Source organism: Cherax quadricarinatus, chromosome 69 (genome assembly GCF_038502225.1).
Source record: "Cherax quadricarinatus isolate ZL_2023a chromosome 69, ASM3850222v1, whole genome shotgun sequence".
Classification (NCBI taxonomy): Eukaryota; Metazoa; Arthropoda; class Malacostraca; order Decapoda; family Parastacidae; genus Cherax; species Cherax quadricarinatus.
The window spans coordinates 13,383,110-13,405,626 of record NC_091360.1 but is presented as its reverse complement, the minus strand read 5'-3'; the positions used below and the strand labels follow the sequence as shown (position 1 = coordinate 13,405,626).

General features: G+C 40.9%; 1 long non-coding RNA gene across 1 annotated transcript in view; it reads left to right on the top strand.

Moving 5' to 3' along the window:
• Positions 1–2,493: 2,493 nt before the first annotated feature.
• Positions 2,494–22,517, top strand: part of LOC138854782 (uncharacterized) — a 36,306-nt gene continuing 16,282 nt past the window's right edge. The window contains exon 1 of the long non-coding RNA XR_011393960.1: positions 2,494–2,573. This is a non-coding gene — a long non-coding RNA (uncharacterized lncRNA). The remainder of the gene's footprint in view (positions 2,574–22,517) is intronic.

Sequence of the window (22,517 nt, the reverse complement as noted above, 5' to 3'; positions counted from 1 at the left end):
CCTGGAAGACCCTATCAGAAATTCTGGGAACAAAAAAGATATCACGAAATAGCGAAATAAAATTAGCAAAATCAGATGAACCCCAACTCCCACAAACAGAAACAGCAAACAGACTCAATGATTTATTCTCCACTATAGGTCAAAACCTTGCCAATAAAATCCCAAGCTCAGATACCCCACCAAATGACTACCTCACTGGCAACTACCCGAACACACTGTTCCTAGCTCCGACTAACCCATACGAAGTCTCCCTTATTATCAACGCACTGAAAAACAAGGCAGGAGATTTAAATACCTTACCACCCTTTATATACAAAAAAGCGTCACAAGTACTATCACCAATCATTGCAACACTCTTTAACAAATCCATTGAATCATCCACCTTCCCTACAGTTCTCAAAATAGCAAGGGTCACCCCGATCGATAAAGGAGGAGACCAGAGTTGAATAACTATAGGCCAATATCCAATTTACACCCTCTCTCAAAAATCTTCGAAAAATTAATTCATAAACGAATCTACTCCTACCTCATCTCCCAAAACATTCTCAACCCCTGCCAATTTGGATTCAGGCCTAATAAAAATACTAATGATGCTATTATACACATGCTAGAACATATATACACTGCAATAGAGAAAAAAGAAGTCCCACTGGGGATCTTCATTGACTTACGTAAAGCTTTTGATACAGTTGACCATGACTTGCTCCACGTAAAATTGTCACACTATGGTATTAGAGGGCACTCCCTCAACTACCTCAAGTCTTACCTCAGCAACAGAAGCCAATATGTGTACGCAAATGGGGCAAGCTCTTCCGCACAACCAATTACAGTTGGTGTCCCACAGGGAAGTGTCCTTGGCCCTCTTCTCTTTCTCCTATACATAAATGACCTACCAAATGCTTCGCAATTACTCAAACCCACACTTTTTGCAGATGACACTACATACGTCTTCTCTCACCCGAGCCCAGTCACGCTAGCCAATACTGTAAACACCGAATTACAGAAAATATCTACCTGGATGAGGACTAACAAACTTACACTAAACATTGACAAAACCTACTTCATTCAGTTTGGTAACAGAGCTCCAGATGTACCTCTTAACATAACAATAAACGGATCACCTATCACAAAGCTAACAGAGGGAAAATTCCTAGGAATCCACCTCGATAATAGACTCAAATTTCATACACATATACAACAAATTTCTAAGAAAATCTCCAAGACTGTAGGCATACTATCGAAGATGCGGTACTATGTTCCACAATCAGCCCTCCTGGCCCTTTATCACTCTCTTATTTACCCCTATCTCACCTATGGAATTTGTGCATGGGGCTCAACAATAATTAACCATCTCAGACCACTAATTACCCAACAAAAGGCTGCAGTTAGAATGATAACAAATTCTCACTACAGGCAACACACTCCACCAATATTCAAAACACTCAACCTACTCACCATACAAAACATCCATACTTATTATTGCACCTATTACATACATAGAACACTTAACTCTGATATTAACCCTCCCCTCAAACATCTCCTTGCCAACCTCAACAGAACACATGACCATAACACAAGGCACAGATCACTCTTTGATGTTCCTCGTGTCCATCTCACACTATGCAAAAACTCAATGCACATAAAAGGCCCTAAAATCTGGAATTCATTACCTGTAAATATAAAAGAAACACTACCTGTTTATAAATTCAAGTCTCTTCTCAAAGATCACTTACTCACTCAAAACCAAATAAATACTGAATAACTGAACCTTATAAATTGTATATCCTATATGTTACTCACAATTATATCACACAAATGTTAAGATAAGATAAGATAAGATTTCGTTCGGATTTTTAACCCCGGAGGGTTAGCCACCCAGGATAACCCAAGAAAGTCAGTGCGTCATCGAGGACTGTCTAACTTATTTCCATTGGGGTCCTTAATCTTGTCCCCCAGGATGCGACCCACACCAGTCGACTAACACCCAGGTACCTATTTGCTGCTAGGTGAACAGGACAACAGGTGTAAGGAAACGTGTCGAAATGTTTCCACCCGCCGGGAATCGAACCCGGGCCCTCCGTGTATGAAGCGGGAGCTTTAGCCACCAGGCCACCTAGGACCCAATCTAACTATTATTTTTTTAAATACACTACCTAACAGAATACTTCATTCGACTGAATGTACAGCAATGCATGCAACCATATGACCTGTCTTTGTAATACTCATTTGTGCTTTATAGTTATCTGTTTACAATAATGTTTTATCACTGATTTCATCATTGCTTAGTTAATCTTAAGTTAATTTTAAGCCAGCCCGTAATGCTATGCATATAAGTGGCTTTGGCATGCTGCTCTTACCTGTATTTTTTGTACCTCTGTTTGTATGCTTAAATTACTAAATAAATAAATAAATAAATGGCCCAGCTTTAGGCAACGAAACTTCCTGGAACATCAGGAAGTCGGGTTCAATACGGCTCATGCTGTTAGTGGCCCTTATAAACCCCAACAACAACAACAATAACCAACAAGTTGACTCTGGTTACCACTTGTTGTGTTGTTTGTCTTCTCTAACAGGTGAGTGACACCTGTCTTTATTACAATACAACATTTATGTGCTAGATGATATATATAGAGAGTTTGACCCATGAAATATAGTGTGTTGAGGCGACGAGGCGCCAGATATGAGTGTTGAGTGTGTCTGGTATTAGTTGCTCAGGTGTTGTGTAAGGTGTTAGTTGCTCAGGTGTTGAGTGAGGTGTTAGTTGCTCAGATGTTGAGTGAGGTGTTAATTGCTTAGGTGTTGTGTGAGGTGTTAGTTGCTCAGGTGTTGAGTGAGGTGTTAGTTGCTCAGGTGTTGAGTGAGGTGTTAGTTGCTTAGGTGTTGAGTGAGGTGTTAGTTGCTTAGGTGTTGTGTGAGGTGTTAGTTGCTCAGGAGTTGAGTGAGGTGTTAGTTGCTTAGGCGTTGTGTGAGGTGTTAGTTGCTCAGGTGTTGTGTGAGGTGTTAGTTGCTCAGGTGTTGTGCGAGGTGTTAGTTGCTCAGGTGTTGAGTGAGGTGTTAGTTGCTCAGGTGTTGTGTGAGGTGTTAGTTGCTCAGGTGTTGTGTGAGGTGTTAGTTGCTCAGGTGTTGTGTGAGGTGTTAGTTGCTCAGGTGTTGTGTGAGGTGTTAGTTGCTCAGGTGTTGTGTGAGGTGTTAGTTGCTCAGGTGTTGAGTGAGGTGTTAGTTGCTCAGGTGTTGTGTGAGGTGTTAGTTGCTCAGGTGTTGAGTGAGGTGTTAGTTGCTCAGGTGTTGTGTGAGGTGTTAGTTGCTCAGGTATTGTATGAGGTGTTAGTTGCTTAGGTGTTGTGTGAGGTGTTAGTTGCTCAGGTGTTGTGTGAGGTGTTAGTTGCTCAGGTGTTGTGTGAGGTGTTAGTTGCTCAGGTGTTGTGTAAGGTGTTAGGTGCTCAGGTGTTGTGTGAGGTGTTAGTTGCTCAGGTGTTGTGTGAGGTGTTAGTTGCTCTGGTGTTGTGTGAGGTGTTAGGTGCTCAGGTGTTGTGAGGTGTTAGTTGCTCAGGTGTTGAGTGAGGTGTTAGTTGCTCAGGTGTTGAGTGAGGTGTTAGTTGCTCAGGTGTTGTATGAGGTGTTAGTTGCTTAGGTGTTGTGTGAGGTGTTAGGTGCTCAGGTGTTGTGTGAGGTATTAGGTGCTCAGGTGTTGTGTGAGGTGTTAGTTGCTCAGGTGTTGTGTGAGGTGTTAGTTGCTCAGGTGTTGTGTGAGGTGTTAGTTGCTCAGGTGTTGTGTGAGGTATTAGGTGCTCAGGTGTTGTGTGAGGTGTTAGTTGCTCAGGTGTTGTGTGAGGTGTTAGTTGCTCAGGTGTTGTGTGAGGTGTTAGTTGCTCAGGTGTTGTGCGAGGTGTTAGTTGCTCAGGTGTTGAGTGAGGTGTTAGTTGCTCAGGTGTTGTGTGAGGTGTTAGTTGCTCAGGTGTTGTGTGAGGTGTTAGTTGCTCAGGTGTTGTGTGAGGTGTTAGTTGCTCAGGTGTTGTGTGAGGTGTTAGTTCCTCAGGTGTTGAGTGAGGTGTTAGTTGCTCAGGTGTTGAGTGAGGTGTTAGTTGCTCAGGTGTTGTGTGAGGTGTTAGTTGCTCAGGTGTTGAGTCAGGTGTTAGTTGCTCAGGTGTTGTGTGAGGTGTTAGTTGCTCAGGTGTTGTATGAGGTGTTAGTTGCTTAGGTGTTGTGTGAGGTGTTAGTTGCTCAGGTGTTGTGTGAGGTGTTAGTTGCTCAGGTGTTGTGTGAGGTGTTAGTTGCTCAGGTGTTGTGTAAGGTGTTAGGTGCTCAGGTGTTGTGTGAGGTGTTAGTTGCTCAGGTGTTGTGTGAGGTGTTAGTTGCTCTGGTGAGGTGTTAGGTGCTCAGGTGTTGTGAGGTGTTAGTTGCTCAGGTGTTGAGTGAGGTGTTAGTTGCTCAGGTGTTGTATGAGGTGTTAGTTGCTTAGGTGTTGTGTGAGGTGTTAGTTGCTCAGGTGTTGTGTGAGGTGTTAGGTGCTCAGGTGTTGTGTGAGGTATTAGGTGCTCAGGTGTTGTGTGAGGTGTTAGTTGCTCAGGTGTTGTGTGAGGTGTTAGGTGCTCAGGTGTTGTGTGAGGTGTTAGTTGCTCAGGTGTTGTGTGAGGTGTTAGGTGCTCAGGTGTTGTGAGGTGTTAGTTGCTCAGGTGTTGAGTGAGGTGTTAGTTGCTCAGGTGTTGTATGAGGTGTTAGTTGCTCAGGTGTTGTGTGAGGTGTTAGTTGCTCAGGTGTTGTGTGAGGTGTTAGGTGCTCAGGTGTTGTGTGAGGTATTAGGTGCTCAGGTGTTGTGTGAGGTGTTAGATGCTCAGGTGTTGTGTGAGGTGTTAGGTGCTCAGGTGTTGTGTGAGGTGTTAGTTACTCAGGTGTTGAGTGAGATGTTAGTTGCTCAGGTGTTGTATGAGGTGTTAGTTGCTCAGGTGTTGTATGAGGTGTTAGTTGGTTAGGTGTTGTGTGAGGTGTTAGTTGCTTAGGTGTTGTGTCAGGTGTTAGGTGCTCAGGTGTTGTGTCAGGTGTTGTGTTAGGTGCAGTGTTAGGTGCAGTTATGTTTATGTTTTGAGTGTTTTTGGCACATAGCAATATTGTTAATATTAGTGTTGTTATCACATTTATGGTCATATTCAAGGTTCATTATGTAGATTTAACCAAGTATAACTCAGTAAGTTAGTTTATTTAGGTACAGCTACACATAAATACATTTAAACAAGTTATTATACATAGTAACATGTGTACATTACCCACCAGGATAACCCAAGGAAAAAGAAATTAACATTTCCATTAGGATCCTTGTAATATATTTTTATTCAAACCTTAAAAGTTGAAACAGTTATGTAACTCAACTGTGTTAAAATCAGTTACAATATAAGGAGATATACTAAGAATAAGATAAACTTAATTATTGATATTAACATTAAAGAGATGATCAGATCACAATAATAGGTATATATGTGTTAGCTGTATCGAAAATCACTCTCCTCACTTTCTGGCTACATATATTAGGCTCTCTTGAACTGGCTCATGCTATGACAGGTTCAATTCAATTCAAGTTTATTCTCTATAATGGTTACAATGTGGGGTTTACAGGTTTTGGGTATTGTGTGGTTTACATGTTATAAAATACTAATTACAGAGGGGGCCACTAGGACACCTAGCATGGCTAGGCATTTCGAGCAGACTTAGATTAATTCTTAACATTAAGTCCTTACAGATTATAGTATTAAGGCTAAGTGACTACATCATACTTTTGAGTTTAGCAATGTGAATGCTTTTGTTTTGGCACAATACAAGGTGTCTATATTTGAGTAACATAGGCAAACTTATGACTAGTTAGGATTTATTATTTTAAGATTAAGATTAGTATTTCTGGGTTTATAGTCAGTGGGTGAATGAGTGTAATTGTGAACCACCAGGTGGTTATCATGTAGTTAGTTGTCGGGGTGGATCAGGGAGATAAGATGTTTTCTAACTGTAGTTTTGAAAGTGACGAATGTGTCTGCAGTTCTAGGGTTTTCAGGTAGGGTGTTCCAGATTTTAGGCCCTTTGAAATACATTGAATTTTTGTAAAGGTTTAGTCGAACACGGGGAATGTCATAGAGATGTTTGTGTCTGGTGTTATGCCTGTGGATCCTGTCACAACTATCAAGAAAGCATTTTAGGTCAAGGTTAATATTGGAATTTAAGGTCCTGTAGATATAGATTGCACAGTAGTAAGTGTGGATGTTCTGAACAGGGAGTAAGTTTAGATCTATGAAGAGTGGGGGAAGGGGGGTTGCCAGGGATGGGATTTAGTGATTATTCTTACTGCGGCTTTTAGTTGGGTTATTATTGGCTTTAGGTGTGTTGCTGCAGTTGAACCCCAAGCACAGATAGCATAGGTGAGGTATGGATATATAAGTGAATGGTATAGTGTGAGAAGGGCAATTTGCGGTACGTAGTATCGTATCTTGGAGAGGATCCCCACCGTTTTGGATACTTTTTTTGTTATGTGTTGGATATGGGTGCTGAAATTTAGGTTGTTGTAGAGGTATAGGACAAGGAATTTGCTCTCATTATGTCTGGCAATTAGAGTGTTGTCGATCTTAATGTTAAGTTGTGCAACACCTGCTCTGCTACCAAACGTAATATAGTAGGCTTTGCCAGTGTTAAGTGTAAGTTTATTGGCTGTCATCCAAGTCAATATTTTGAGCAGCTCCTCGTTAACAATGGTGTTGAGGGTGGCAAGATTAGGATGGGAGATGACATAAGTCGTGTTGTCAGCAAAGAGAATGGGTTTCAGGTGTTGGGATATGTTTGGAAGATCACTGATGTAAATGAGGAAGAGCAGGGGTAAAAGGACACTTCCCTGTGGAACTCCAGTATCAAGTGGCCGTGTTGATGAGGCTGTGTCTTTAATGGTGACATACTGATAACTATTAGAAAGGTAGGATTTAAAATATGCAAGCGCATGGCCTCTTATACCATAGTGGTCAAGTTTGTGGAGTAGCATGCTGTGGTCTACTGTGTCAAATGCTTTTCTTAGGTCAATAAAAATTCCTAGCGGATATTCCTTATTTTCCAATGCTTTGTATAGCAGGTCTAGCATTTTTATAATTGCATCATTAGTGCATTTATTTTTCCTGAATCCAAATTGGCAGGGGTTGAGTATGTTTTGTGATGTTATAAATGAATATAGTCTCCTGTGCATGAGTTTCTCGAAGATTTTGGATAGCAATGGTAAGTTTGATATTGGCCTATACTAGTTGTTTATGTCTGTAGGGTCACCACCTTTATGTATTGGTGTAACCCTTGCTGTCTTGAGTAGTGTCGGGAAAGTGCTAGTTTCTAGTGACTTGTTAAAAAGTAATGTAATAGCATGCAAAAGGACATGGGCCGCTCGCTTGTACAACGATGGTGGGACGTGAAACAGATTCCCCGAGTTATTTTTAAGTGACTCTATGATCGCAGTGACTTCCGTGGGCTCAGTTGGTACAAGATAGAAGGAATCTGGGAAATTCCCATCTAGGTAGTCCCCGGCATGGGCATTGGTTCGTGGGATTTTACCGGCGAGATTATATCCTGTGTTTGAGAAGAAGTCGTTTATCTTGTTAGCTGTATCAGTGTGAAGCAGTGGTGTTTCATGAGGTTTAGTTAGAACAATATTCTTGTTTTTTTCAGTTTGTGGGTCCCCAGAATCTGGGAAAGTGTTTTCCAGGTCTTTTTTATATCTCCTCTTGTGTCAGTGAATCTGCTGGAGTAGTACAGTTGTTTGGCTTTCTTTATTAATTTGGTGAGAACTGTTGAATATTGTTTAAGAATATCTTTGTGTATTAAGCCCTGTCTATATTGCATTTCATATTGGTGTTTCTTATCAATGGATTTCAGAATGCTGCTGGTTAGCCATGGGCAACCAAGCCATTTATTCGTGGTCTGTTTCATTTTTATAGGACAATGTTTGTTGTATAGTCAAAGTATTTTGTTAAGAAAAATGTCTGTCCAGTCGTCAATACCATTGGCATTACCTGGAGTTTACCTGGAGAGAGTTCCGGGGGTCAACGCCCCCGTGGCCCGGTCAGTGACCAGGCCTCCTGGTGGATCAGAGCCTGATCAACCAGGCTGTTGCTGCTGGCTGCACGCAAACCAACGTACGAGCCACAGCCTGGCTGGTCAGGAACCGACTTTAGGTGCTTGTCCAGTGCCAGCTTGAAGACTGCCAGGGGTCTGTTGGTAATCCCCCTTATGTATGCTGGGAGGCAGTTGAACAGTCTTGGGGCCCCTGACACTTATTGTATGGTCTCTTAACGTGCTAGTGACACCCCTGCTTTTCATTTGGGGGATGTTGCATCGTCTGCCAAGTCTTTTGCTTTCGTAGTGAGTGATTTTCGTGTGCAAGTTTGGTACTAGTCCCTCTATGATTTTCCAGGTGTATATAATCATGTATCTCTCCCGCCTGCGCTCCAGGGAATACAGGTTTAGGAACCTCAAGCGCTCCCAGTAATTGAGGTGTTTTATCTCCATTATGCGCGCCGTGAAGGTTCTCTGTACATTTTCTAGGTCAGCAATTTCACCTGCCTTGAAAGGTGCTGTTAGTGTGCAGCAATATTCCAGCCTAGATAGAACAAGTGACCTGAAGAGTGTCATCATGGGCTTGGCCTCCCTAGTTTTGAAGGTTCTCATTATCCATCCTGTCATTTTTCTAGCAGATGCGATTGATACAATGTTTTGGTCCTTGAAGGTGAGATCCTCCGACATGATCACTCCCAGGTCTTTGACGTTGGTGTTTCGCTCTATTTTGTGGCCAGAATTTGTTTTGTACTCTGATGAAGATTTAATTTCCTCGTGTTTACCATATCTGAGAAATTTTTCATCGTTGAACTTCATATTGTTTTCTGCAGCCCACTGAAAGATTTGGTTGATGTCCACCTGGAGCCTTGCAGTGTCTGCAATGGAAGACACTGTCATGCAGATTCGGGTGTCATCTGCAAAGGAAGACATGGTGCTGTGGCTGACATCCTTGTCTATGTCGGATATGAGGTTGTGGAACAAGATGGGAGCGAGTACTGTGCCTTGTGGAACAGAGCTTTTCACCGTAGCTGCCTCGGACTTTACTCTGTTGACGACTACTCTCTGTGTTCTGTTAGTGAGGAAATTATAGATCAATCGACCGACTTTTCCTGTTATTCCTTTAGCACGCATTTTGTGTGCTATTACGCCATGGTCACACTTGTCGAAGGCTTTTGCAAAGTCTGTATATATTACATCTGCATTCTTTTTGTCTTCTAGTGCATTTAGGACCTTCTCGTAGTGATCCAATAGTTGAGACAGACAGGAGCGACCTGTTCTAAACCCATGTTGCCCTGGGTTGTGTAACTGATGGGTTTCTAGATGGGTGGTGATCTTGCTTCTTAGGACCCTTTCAAAGATTTTTTTTTTTATGATATGGGATGTTAGTGCTATTGGTCTGTAGTTCTTTGCTGTTGCTTTACTGCCCCCTTTGTGGAGTGGGGCTATGTCTGTTGCATTGGAGAATTCTGTAGGCCAGTCAACAGTCTCTAGGTCTGCTGTGAAATTCCTTATTGTGAAGGCTTACTCAGCCCTGTAACAACTTCAGACAGTATTACCCAGGCTGGCTCCTCCTCAGGAAAATTAATGAATAGAAAAAGAAATAATAACAGACAAACATAAACACTTTATTATATAGAAAATATAAAACACTTAAATATGAAATATTAATCCTACATTAAAGAAAATGAAGAATGAAAAATATAAATGATAACTGAATTCAACGCTAATATATATAGGGGTGTCTGGTGTTGGTGACACTGTGTTGTTGAAATTGTAGCCGTTGCTGATGATGGGGGGGGGGTCGCAGGTGTTGGTTATAACCCACCGGTTCGTTCTTCACAGTATAGCCGTGAGTATTATATCCTGATGACAGGAAAGCAGGTTCTTTACCACTGCAATGATGAGGGGTTACGTCCTGCAATTTCATACAGGTGCACAGGTAATTAAATCCAAAAAGGGGAAGTCTCAGGATGTTAGTCCATCTCCATCAGTTCTGCTCGTTGATTGGCAGGTGACCCTCTCTGTCATCCAAGAGTAGTGCTGGGAGCTGTGAGTCTAGTGATTACTGTTTGGACCGGAGCCCCACACATCACCTTTTGGGGGGGGGAAGAAGGAGGGGAAGGGATAGCGGGAGCTAGACTGACCCTACCTTAACAAGCAGCCGGCAGTCAAACTATCACTTTCGGGGTGGGGGAAAAAAGGCGGGAATAGCGGGAGCTTGACTTACCCTACATTAACAAGTAGCCGGCAATGAAACTATCACTTTTGGGGAGGGGAAAAAAGGCGGGAATAGCGGGAGCTTGACTTACCCTACCTTAACAAGTAGCCGGCAATGAAACTATTGTTACTATATACTCCCTCTCTACTCCTATCTATTGAACTTTTCCCTCACACTCCCCCATACCAAGACTTATAGTCAAGGAGTATAAGAAGAATAGGCGAGGAAAAAGTTCTAACATGTGGAAGTCGCATAAGGCAACAAATCTTCTACTGACTGTCACGACTTAACCAGTCAGAGAAATAATTGGATGAACCATTGATATACACAATCTGGAACTTAAAAGCCTGGAGTGCCAATGTCCACCTCAAGAGGCGACTGTTGGTTCCCTTAAAAGTTTCTAGGTATATCAAACGTTTGTGTTCCGTTTCTAAAATGAATTCTTTTCCCAGAAAATTAAATTTAAGTTTGGAGATACCCCACACAAGGGCCAAACATTCCTTTTCTATGGTGGAGTTTCTCGTTTCTGCGGGAAGGAGTTTCCGGCTTAGGAAGTATACAGGGAAGGGACTACCATCGTGGTATTGTAGTAGCACCGCACCTAAGCCAGTATTGGAGGCATCAGTTCTTAAACAAAATGTTTTAATAATATCTGGAATCTTAAGTGTAGGGTCTTTCGAAAAGATACTTTTAATCTCATTAAACTTTTCCCGAGCTACGTCGGAAAGTTCAAGAGGTTCCTTCACAGACTTTTTAAGGAAGTCGGATAAGATGCCTGTAAGATCAGTAAAGTTTGGGATAAACCGTGCATAAAAATTTACAGAACCAAGAAAGCTGCGCATGAGCTTCTTGGTTTTGGGGAATCTAAATTCTAATAAAGCTTTGATCTTACTGGGGAGAGGCTCCAGAGAGTTATTAGAAAGTATCAGTCCAAGATATCTAATCTTGTTATACCCAAGGAAGCATTTCTTCGGCTTGGCAGTGAGGCCATGTGAGCGTAACCAATGCAAAACTGATGTTAATGTTTGGATATGTTCGCCCCACGTGGATGTCATTATGTAAATGTTATCAAAATAAACTGAAACATTTAGCATATTACCCAAGACCTTTCTCATCAGTCTCACGTAGGTTGCACAGGAAGTTACCAAACCGAAGGGCATAGTCCTATATTGCATCAGTCCTTGGTGTGTAGGAAAAGCGGTGTACTGCTTAGAGAAGGATCTAACATTACTTGATGATATGCCTGTGCAATATCAATCTCTGAAAAGAAGGAAGTTTCATAAAATTTGTGTAGACCGCTATCTATTAAGGGCATAGGCTCAGCATCCCACCGAGTTATAGCATTAAGGCCTCTGAAGTCAATAGCAAGTCTATATGAATTATCCTCGTTCTTAACCATGACTACTGGTGAACAATATGAAGATACTGAAGGTTCAATGATCTTTAGTTTTAATAATTTATCTACCTCTCGGTCAAATGCATCCCTAAGGTGAACTGGAACTGGGTATAATTTTCGTTTGATAGGATTGTCCGTCACTAAGTCAATCTTATGGACTACCATGGAGGTAACACTTGGAATATCAGTAAAGACGTCTGAAAAGTTACTCACACATTGAAGTAGTTCATGTCTCTTATGGTCATCCAAAGATTCATTAATATTAATGTTGCTTGCGCCCGAGTGGTCAATAGTCATCAAGTCATGTAGTTCATCATATTCTAAGTTAGAGGTGTCAAGTACGCACACCTTACATTCTTCAGTTGTCGTATCAAGTTCGTGTGGAAAAACTAAGTCAAAGTTATTAAGGCAGTTAACCGAATTTCTTCGGTAATATTTCTTAAGGATGTTGATATCATAAAGTTTAGGTTTCCCCTTGACTTCTATGAGGTAGTCAACTTTCCCACAAATTTTTAATACTTTATATGGACCTTTCCATGCTACTAATAATTTATTTGGCTTGATAGGCAAAAGTACTAGAACTTCATCTCCTACTTTAAAACTTCTCCTCTGACTTTTGGAATCAAATAGGTTTTGTACTGGTCCATTGATAAGCTTAGGTTTTTCGAAACTATGTCAGAGGTCTCCTCAAGTTTGGATCTAAGGTCAAGGAGAAACTGGTAAGAAGACGGAACCTCAGCACTCATCTCCTCATTAGTCCATAAGTCATGAAGGATGGACAATGGGCCTCTGGCCTGTCTACCATAGAGAAGTTCAAAAGGTGAAAACCCCAAAGAGTCACTGGGAACTTCCCTCATGGCAAACAAAGCACAGGGTAGGTAACGATGCCACTCCTTAGGTTTAAGGGAGCAAAGTTTCCTTAAAATGGACTTGAGAATCGAATGCTGGCGCTCAATCCTCCCATTACAGCTGGGATGATAGGGTGTGGTGAAGAGAGGCTTCACTTCCAGAAGTTGGTATAGATGTTGCATTAAGACAGATGTGAATTGTCTCCCACAGTCAGACAAAATTTCTCTAGGGATGCCCACTCTGGAGAAGATGGACAAAAGGGCTTCAGCCACCTCTGTAGTAGTTATGGGGAAACTCGAAGCATAATCAACTAATGTTAATATATATCTATGTCCCCCAGATGACAGTGGAGATAAAGGACCAACAATGTCAATAGCTACTCTTTCAAAAGGTACCGTAAAGACTGGCATTTTGACCATAGGTACTCGCCTGGTACCTCGGGAGGATGACAGTTGGCAAACTTTACACGATCTACAATAGGTAGTGATATCTGAGGACATTTTTGGCCAAAAATAGGTTTCCCTAATTTTATTTAAGGTTTTACGATGCGAGAAATGTCCGGCCACTGGCAGGTCATGAACCATTTTAAGAACAGTCTCTCTGCATTGACTTAGACTATTCCGTCTTAGTTGTTCCATCTCATCTGAATTTAATTTGAATACTGACTTGTACAAGATACCTTTTATATATTCAAATTTATATGAAAAGTTTTTCCTTTGGATAACTTGATTTTGTTTAGCGGCATTGTGGCAGTTCTGAAGAGAAGGGCAATTACGTTGGAAATTGACAAAGGAGTCCTTCGATATATCTAAAGGCTTAAAGTCAGGGAAAATCAAAGGATGGACAGTAGGAGAAACCTGGGCTTTGGTCTGAGCCCTAGTCAAGACATTTATGGTATCGGAGGTGATATCTTCACTTTCATCTAACAAGTGAACCGGTGATCCTACTACCTCGCTTTCGAGAGTAGCATCACTGGTTTTTAATCCCACATGAATCTCATGAGACATTGTCTCATCTGAACTTTCGAGGGGCTTCTCTGACTCTACAGGAAGAGGATCTGAAACACTTATGTCCACCTTTGTTGATGAAAGGTCAACCTCAGAAGGAAGAATGGCACCTTTTACATTACCTATTAGTACGGAGCAAGAAGTGATGGGAGCTAGTACGGCTTCAGACCAACCTGTGAACCATTTAGACCTAATGTAACAACGGATGGTAGGACAAGTGTCCGTACGGCCCAAGTAGTCTGAAAGTATAGCAGAGGAATGAGTTTCTTTAAGGTTAGGGAACAGCTTATCAGAAATGACTATACATGTGCATCCAGTGTCTCGTAAAATGGTAGATACATTAAGTCCATTAACTGTTCTTGAACAGAAGGGTGCTTTGTCATTACAGTCTTTAAAACATCTTCCAACTTTTTGGACCTTCTTAGAAGGACAATCTGGACGTTTATGTCCCTTAACACCACACAAATGACAAACAGGAATAAAAGAAGTCATTAGAGGCTTTGATTTCTTAAGGTCTGATGAACCCTTGCCCTTAGGGTTTGATCCCTTTAGGTCTTTATAGGAATTGTGAGCCTCAGCATACAGGTCAACAGCCTTAGCAACTTCCTCAGCTTTAATCAGGTTACGTTCTCTAATGAATGTTCGTATCTGGTGAGGAAGAGCTTTCAGGAACTGGTTAGCAACCATGAAGTCTCTAAGAGATTCATAACTGCGATCAATTCCTGAACTCTCTATCCAAAAGTCGAACAAACGAAAGAGTGTTACCTGTAACTGCTGAAAGTTCTGGCCCGGCTGTAAGGTGGCATACCTGAAATCTTTCCTGTAAGAATTAGTGGTTTTTTGGTATGCTTTAAGGATTGCCTTCTTCAGTAGGTTATAATTACATATAATATCCTGCGACAAAGTTGCATAGACATTCAAAGCTGTACCGGAAAATAACATTCCTAACCTGGTAGCCCAGGTTTCAGCAGGCCATTCACAGAGGGTAGTGGTATTTTCAAACTTGATAATGTATGAAGTTATGTCTTCCCCCTCTGTGAAGGGAGGTAAATTAGGTGTTGGAATATGTGCACTGACTGCACTTTGTTCCATTACTCCTTGCTCTAATTGTTGTTGTGTAAAAGTTAACTTTCTGTTCTCTAATTCAAGGCGAGATTTTTCGAGCTCGCGATCCTTTTCTCTCTCTATTAACTCAAGTTCTCTAACTTTTTCCTCACGTTCTCTAGCTTTTTCCTCATGCTCTCTAGCTTTTTCCTCAACTTCTCTATCCTTTGCTCTTTCCTCAAGTTCTCTTAATTTAATTAACCTGTTCTTCACGTACTCTAGCTCTCTCCTCACGATCAAGTCTATCACGCTCCTTTTTGTCTTCTCTCTCTCTTTCTGTCTTTCTTGGATTTCTCTCTCAATTCTCTCTCTCTCCTTTTTCTCTTCTCTTTCGATTCTCTCTCTCTCCTTTTCTTCTTCTCTTTCCCTTTCTGTCTTTCTTCTCTCTCAATTCTCTCTCTTTCAAGTCTTTCCTGGATCTTAGCACTAATGAAAGATTCTAAATTTTTCCCTGTTATTCCTAGCTTACTTCCAGCATTCATCCAAAACTGGTATTCATCCATACTTGCAAGAATAACTTAAACTATCAGGGGAAATGAAACGGGTATTAAAGAAAATGGAGGGTTCAGTTCCTGCTCCGCTCAAACTATAAATAAACCAGAGGGCTCGATCCCTACTTCAATTAAACAATATGTATTAATTAAAACGAAGGGTTCTATGCCGGCTCCGAACAAACAGTAAGTAGAATGGGGTCACTTGACCATCCAATCTTCTCACCAACAAATCAAGAGTGCCCTATGACAGTTCCCTTGATATAATAAAGAGCTCAATGAAACAAATTGTCACTGGAAAATCTCGGGTCAATAGAGTCTAATCCTCCAAAGTGTTTCAAGCTCACACAAAAACAGATGGCAGAATTAACTAGTATTCCTGCCTTGACTTGACTTACAATAAATTGAGACTAACAATCACCAAATCTTTTAAATACCTGTACTGTAGTCCTACCATAGAGAATGATTACTCATGGCTGGTGGTAACCGTCTGTGGTATGCGGCGTTGAAGTTCCAATGGTAGATTCGAGATGGAGTTGAATCTTGATTCAGTAGAGTTGATCCTGGCAAGGTTGCCACTTGTGAAGGCTTACTCAGCCCTGTAACAACTTCAGACAGTATTACCCAGGCTGGCTCCTCCTCAGGAAAATTAATGAATAGAAAAAGAAATAATAACAGACAAACATAAACACTTTATTATATAGAAAATATAAAACACTTAAATATGAAATATTAATCCTACATTAAAGAAAATGAAAAATGAAAAATGTAAATGATAACTGAATTCAATGCTAATATATATAGGGGTGTCTGGTGTTGGTGACACTGTGTTGTTGAAATTGTAGCCATTGCTGATGATTGGGGGGGGGGTCGCAGGTGTTGGTTATAAACCACCGGTTCGTTCTTCACAGTATAGCCGTGAGTATTATATCCTGATGACAGGAAAAGCAGGTTCTTTACCACTGCAATGATGAGGGGTTACGTCCTGCAATTTCATACAGGTGCACAGGTAGTTAAATCCAAAAAGGGGAAGTCTCAGGACGTTAGTCCATCTCCATCAGTTCTGCTCGTTGATTGGCAGGTGACCCTCTCTGTCATCCAAGAGTAGTGCTGGGAGCTGTGAGTCTAGTGATTACTGTTTGGACCGGAGCCCCACACGTCACCTTTTGGGGGGGGGGGGAAGAAGGAGGGGAAGGGATAGCGGGAGCTAGACTGACCCTACCTTAACAAGCAGCCGGCAGTCAAACTATCACTTTCGGGGTGGGGGAAAAAAGGCGGGAATAGCGGGAGCTTGACTTACCCTACCTTAACAAGTAGCCGGCAATGAAACTATTGTTACTATATACTCCCTCTCTACTCCTATCTATTGAACTTTTCCCTCACACTTATTGAGGCCTCATCATGGAGTCTAAATGAAACTTTGTTGTATTCGAGTGGTGGCTTACTAATGTTTGTTAAGAGGAAGGTTGGGTAGTCGTCAGTAGTGCTGTCTGTGATTATCCCAGATTTAAGGGGGGCTAGTATATTGGTCCATATGTGGTCTATTATGGTTGCACTTGTCTCAGTCAGCCTGGTTGGTTTAGTTATTGTTGGTATGAGAAGTGCGTTGTTCATATTGTTGATGAAATCAGTTACAGTCTGATCATCTGGTAGGCCAAGGTTGATATTGAAGTCTCCAGCTAAGAGAAGGTGGTGCTTGTTCATTTGTCTGTTTGTTATTAGTGACTTTAGATTCTCACTGAAATTTGGGATGTTTGTGTGTGGTATCTGGTATATGGCACCGACTGTTATAGGCGTCTTGAGGTTTTTTACAGTAAAATTAGCAAAAATGTATTCCCCATATTCATCACTAAAGCAATTAGTGCTAATACAAGATAGTTGGTTAGAGTAATAGATTGCAGTACCACCCCCAACTTGGTGTGGTCTGCAGTTGTGGATTGCTGTGTATCCTGGTAGTGGGTAGGTATCAATTGTGTCCTGCTTAAGCCAGGTCTCAGTAAGAACAATGCAGAAGGGTGTCTTTAGTGACTCAAGGAGTACCAGGAGGTCATCATAGTGTTTTCTTAAGGACCTGATGTTGTAGTTAAGAACTGATGATAGACTTTGAGCAGTGTTCAGGATAGTGCTGGCTTGTGATGCTGTGTAATAAAGGCAGTTACTTTCCAGTAAGTTTTGATTGTGTGTTAGATTATGGAGGTTTAGATCAGGGTCAACGTGATCATTCATCTTTTAGGTTTAAATAGTGGTTGTTTATATCCTGTATTATGTGGTGAGTTCTAATACTGATTTCTGTAGTGGTGGGAGGTTTGGATAAGTATATAGCTAAAGCACTTTGGCCATATAGAGTATAGTCACTAATAAACATAATGAAATTGATATTGTCTATGTGTTGTGCTAGAATGAGCTAAAGTACAACTAGGTATAAACTAATACTAAAAAAAAAAAAAAAAAATTACAAGTGGCACTAGACTCACTCTTGTAATTGCACTAAGGTCTAATATAATGAATTTATTGTTGTCTATGTATTGAGCTAGAATGAGCTAAAGTACAACTAGGTATAAACTTATAATATAAAAATACAAATTAAAATAGTACTTGCAATTGCGCTAGGGTCTGATATAAGTTGTTAACAAGATCCAGAGTATAACTAGATTTAAATTGACAAAATAAAATTCGCAGATTAAAGTACCAAAAGAATAATAAGTAAAAAATAACAATGGCAATGACTTGGTTATAATATGATAGTAAGATGGTAGACAGGTACACAGGTACAAAGGATAATATAAAGGTTGGAGTTGAATATACAAACTTGAAAATTTGGCAACAAAATGTTATGAAAAGTTTAAAATAATGATTAATGTACAAAAGTAAAATTGACTGGTAGTAAATATGGTGTTTAATAAAATTTTAGTAAGTAATAATGATTGCAAAAAAAGATTAATTAGCAAAAAAAAAAAAAAGTGAAAAAGTAATGTTTATTTCAAGTATTAAATTTTAAGAACAGTTATTTGGATTCAGTATTGCACTGGTAGTTATACTAGAGGTTATTTGGCAGTACAAGGTAATTAAGAGTACTCTAAGATAGTAAATGTGGTATTAAAGCAGGTTATGGTAATTAGACAAGTAATGGTAATTAAATGATGTCAGAAATGTTAAGAGTAAATTGTACTGATAGTAAAAATGGTAATTAATTATTAATTTTAGTAAGTAATATCAATTAACATTATTTAAAAAAATATGAGGTATTAATATGGACAGAGAAAGTATCAATTCAGCTAATATTTAAGCAAACAATAGTAAATAAGAAAATTACATAAGGTGACTTATGCTTACTAGTAAAATCACAAAATGAGGTAGTTGATTATTTAATTACTAAGAGATTGTACTATGACATTTGAACAATAATGGAGCAAAACGTACACTACACTACGTAGGCTTTTAAGTTGGACATTGTTTAGTTATTCTCTGTAAGATTAGTATCCCTGAGAAATCGTGATAGATCATTCTCGTTCGTGATTGTGTACAGTTGACCTACATTTGTTTTCCTAACTAGAATTTTCCCATCCCATGTGAAGCATTGGTGCATTGTGTCATTATTCTCCCGCTTAAGTTTTCTGACTCTATACAGGAGGTTCTGACGTTTTTTGGCAAGACACTCGTTTATGTATACCTCTTTCTTTACTTTAATAGATGCAATTATTAAGTCTTTTTTCCTGTCATGTGGGTGAAATCTAAGCATAACACTTTTTCTACCATGGGATCCTAGTAACATGGCTTCCTTTATTTCTGACTCTGGTACTGTAACTTTTGTTTGGTCCTTTATGATCTGGAGAGTACAGTGGACCCCCGCATAACGATGGCATCACATAGCGATTATTTCGCATACCGCTTACTTTAATCGCAAAATTTTTGCCGCACATACCGATTAAAAACCCGCTCACTGATTTTCGTCCGAGACGCGTCCAATGTGCGCCCTCAGCCAGCCTCACATGTGCCGCCCGTCCCATTGTTTACCAGCCAGCCTCCGCGGTAACATCCAAGCATACACTCGGAATATTTCGTATTATTACAGTGTTTTCGGTGCTGTTTCGGGAAAATAAGTGACCATGGGCCCCAAGAAAGCTTCTAGTGCCAACCCTACACCAATAAGGGTGAGAATTACCATTGAAATGAAGAAAGAGATCATTGATAAGTATGAAAGTGGAGTGCGTATAGCCGACCTAGTCAAGCTGTACAAGAAACCCCAATCAACCATCGCTACTATTGTGGGCACCAGAAAGACAATCAAGGAAGCTGTTCTTGCCAAAGGTTTAACTGTGTTTTCGAAACAAAGATCGCAAGTGATGGAAGATGTTGAGAGACTCTTATTGGTGTGGATAAATGAAAAACAGATAGCAGGAGATAGCGTCTCTCAAGCGATCATATGTGAAAAGGCTAGGAAGTTGCATGACGATTTAATTAAAAAACTGCCTGCAACTAGTGATGATGTGAGTGAATTTAAGGCCAGCAAAGGTTGGTTTGAGAGATTTAAGAAGCGTAGTGGCATCCATAGTGTGATAAGGCATGGTGAGGCTGCCAGTTCGGACCACAAAGCGGCTGAAAAATATGTGCAGGAATTCAAGGAGTACATAGAAAGTGAAGGACTGAAACCTGAACAAGTGTTTAATTGTGATGAAACAGGCCTGTTCTGGAAGAAAATGCCAAGCAGGACCTACATTACTCAGGAGGAAAAGGCACTCCCAGGACATAAGCCTATGAAAGACAGGCTTACTCTTCTCATGTGTGCCAATGCTACTGGTGATTGCAAAGTGAAGCCTTTATTAGTGTATCACTCTGAAACTCCCAGAGCGTTCAGGCAAAAGAATGTCCTCAAGGATAATTTGTGTGTGCTGTGGAGGGCAAACAGTAAGGCATGGGTCACTAGGGAATTTTTCTATAACTGGTTACACCATGCATTTGCCCCCAATGTGAAAGATTACCTAACTGAAAAGAAATTAGAACTTAAGTGCCTCCTGGTGTTAGACAATGCCCCTGGTCATCCTACAGACGTGGCAGAGCGACTTTATGGGGACATGAGCTTCATTAAGGTGAAGTTTTTGCCTCCTAATACCACTCCTCTCCTGCAGCCCATGGACCAGCAGGTTATTTCCAACTTCAAGAAACTGTACACAAAAGCTCTGTTTGAAAGGTGCTTTGTAATGACCTCAGAAACTGAACTGACTCTAAGAGAGTTTTGGAGAGATCACTTTAATATCCTCAATTGTGTAAACCTTATAGGTAAGGCTTGGGAGGAAGTGACTAAGAGGACCTTGAACTCTGCTTGGAAGAAACTGTGGCCAGAATGTGTAGAGAAAAGGGATTTTGAAGGGTTTGAGGCTAACCCTGAGAGGATTATGCCAGTTGAGGAATCCATTGTGGCATTGGGAAAGTCCTTGGGGTTGGAGGTTAGTGGGGAGGATGTGGAAGAGTTGGTGGAGGAGGACAATGAAGAACTAACCACTGATGAGCTGATAGATCAACTTCAAGAGCAAGAGGCCAGACCTGGGGAAACTGGTTCAGAGGAGGGGAGAGAGAAATTGAAGAAGTTGCCTACTACAAAGATAAAGGAAATCTGTGCAAAGTGGCTTGAAGTGCAAACCTTCATGGATGAAAATCACCCTCACACAGCTATTGCAAGCCGTGTTGGCAACCTGTACACTGACAATGTTGTGAAACACTTTAGGGAAGTGATAAAGGAACGAGAGGTACAGGCCACTATGGACAGATATCTTGTGCGAAAGAAGTCCAGTGACTCTGAAGCTGGCCCTAGTGGCATTAAAAGAAGAAGGGAAGTAACCCCAGAAAAGGACTTACTACCTCAAGTCCTAATGGAAGGGGATTCCCCTTCTAAACAGTAAGAAGATAATGCTCTCCCCTCCTCCCATCCCATCAATCATCACCAGATCTTCAATAAAAGTAAGTGTCATGTAAGTGTGCATGCCTTTTTCAGTTTGTGTGTATTAAAATTAATATTTCATGTGGTAAAAAAAAATTTTTTTTCATACTTTTGGGTGTCTTGCACGGATTAATTTTATTTCCATTATTTCTTATGGGGAAAATTCATTCACATAACGATTATTTCGCATAACAATTACCCCTCTTGCACGGATTAAAATCGTTAACCGGGGGTCCACTGTAATTTTTTTTACTGTTCATTTGGTTCATATCACTGGGAAAAAGTGGACTGTTAACTATTACTGCATCCGATAGTTCATCTTGTTCAGTTTTATCTTCTTGGAGAGCAAAGTAGTCACTGAACTAGTTATCTAAGTTGTTCTTCCATTCTTTTACTGCTTCTTCAACCTTTGTATTAAGAGATATTATTTGTTCTGCATGGCTATCTATGACTGTTTGGATGGTCTTGTCACAGTTAGTCATTCCTGGTGTTGATAACTTTTGTTCAAGACTTAGGATTTTGTTCTCGAGTTGTGTCATCCTGGTGTCTTGTTTTGTTAGCGTCTCTCGAAGATTCATATTTTCAATAACTAAGGTGGAGATGCATGACTTTAGGGTATCTGGATCGTTGGTCATACCTGAGAGACTACTTGGTTGGTTGAATCCGGGGAAGAGAGGGGTGGATGGGCTGGGGGCAGCAGTGTTTGTTGTTATTGTTGTGGTGTCCCCTTGAGCGGTGGTGAGAGGGGTGGTAGCTGGGCCGGCGTCCTCCTGGCTACACTTGTTGAACAGTTGATTTTTCGGTGTTTTCTTGCTGGTCTTGGTGCTGTTTCCTCTGAGATTTCGCCTCATAATACTACAGGAATTGTTGTAGTTAAGAAGAAGTTGTAGTTATACAAAGCTTAGGGTTACGTTGTTTGGCTGGCAGCGGGGTGTTGCTTTGGGTTTGAGGGCAGTCTTCCTTTGATCTCTATTATTTTCGATTTGTAGGTTTCACTGTTGGTAATCTTTGGTCATTCTGGGTGCTACGTTGGGTAGTGCAGTTTTGCTTGTAACTAGGTCATCATAGGAGCATTGGTGGCTTTGATAGTTGGAGAAAAGTACAGAGCTTGGAGGTCGCTGCTGTTGCTACCGCTGCCACTGCTTAGGCATTGACATAGATCAAGTTCATTTCTTTGTACAGTGGACAGTTTCGTCGGCATCGCCTTTCGTGAAATCCGACTTTCAGCAAGTTTTTTCGGCAAAATTTAGCCTCACGGTTCGTAACTGGACTCGTGATTCGGCGACTGTCCGGTACCCGTCCGCCCATCATCGCGCACACAAAGTCAGTCTCCTGCACCATTCACACTCAGTGTGCCATTGTTTACCAGCACGTGACCATCACTTAGCAGGTTCATACAATACATTTCATAATACAGTGGACCCCCGGTTCACGATATTAATCCGTTCCTGAG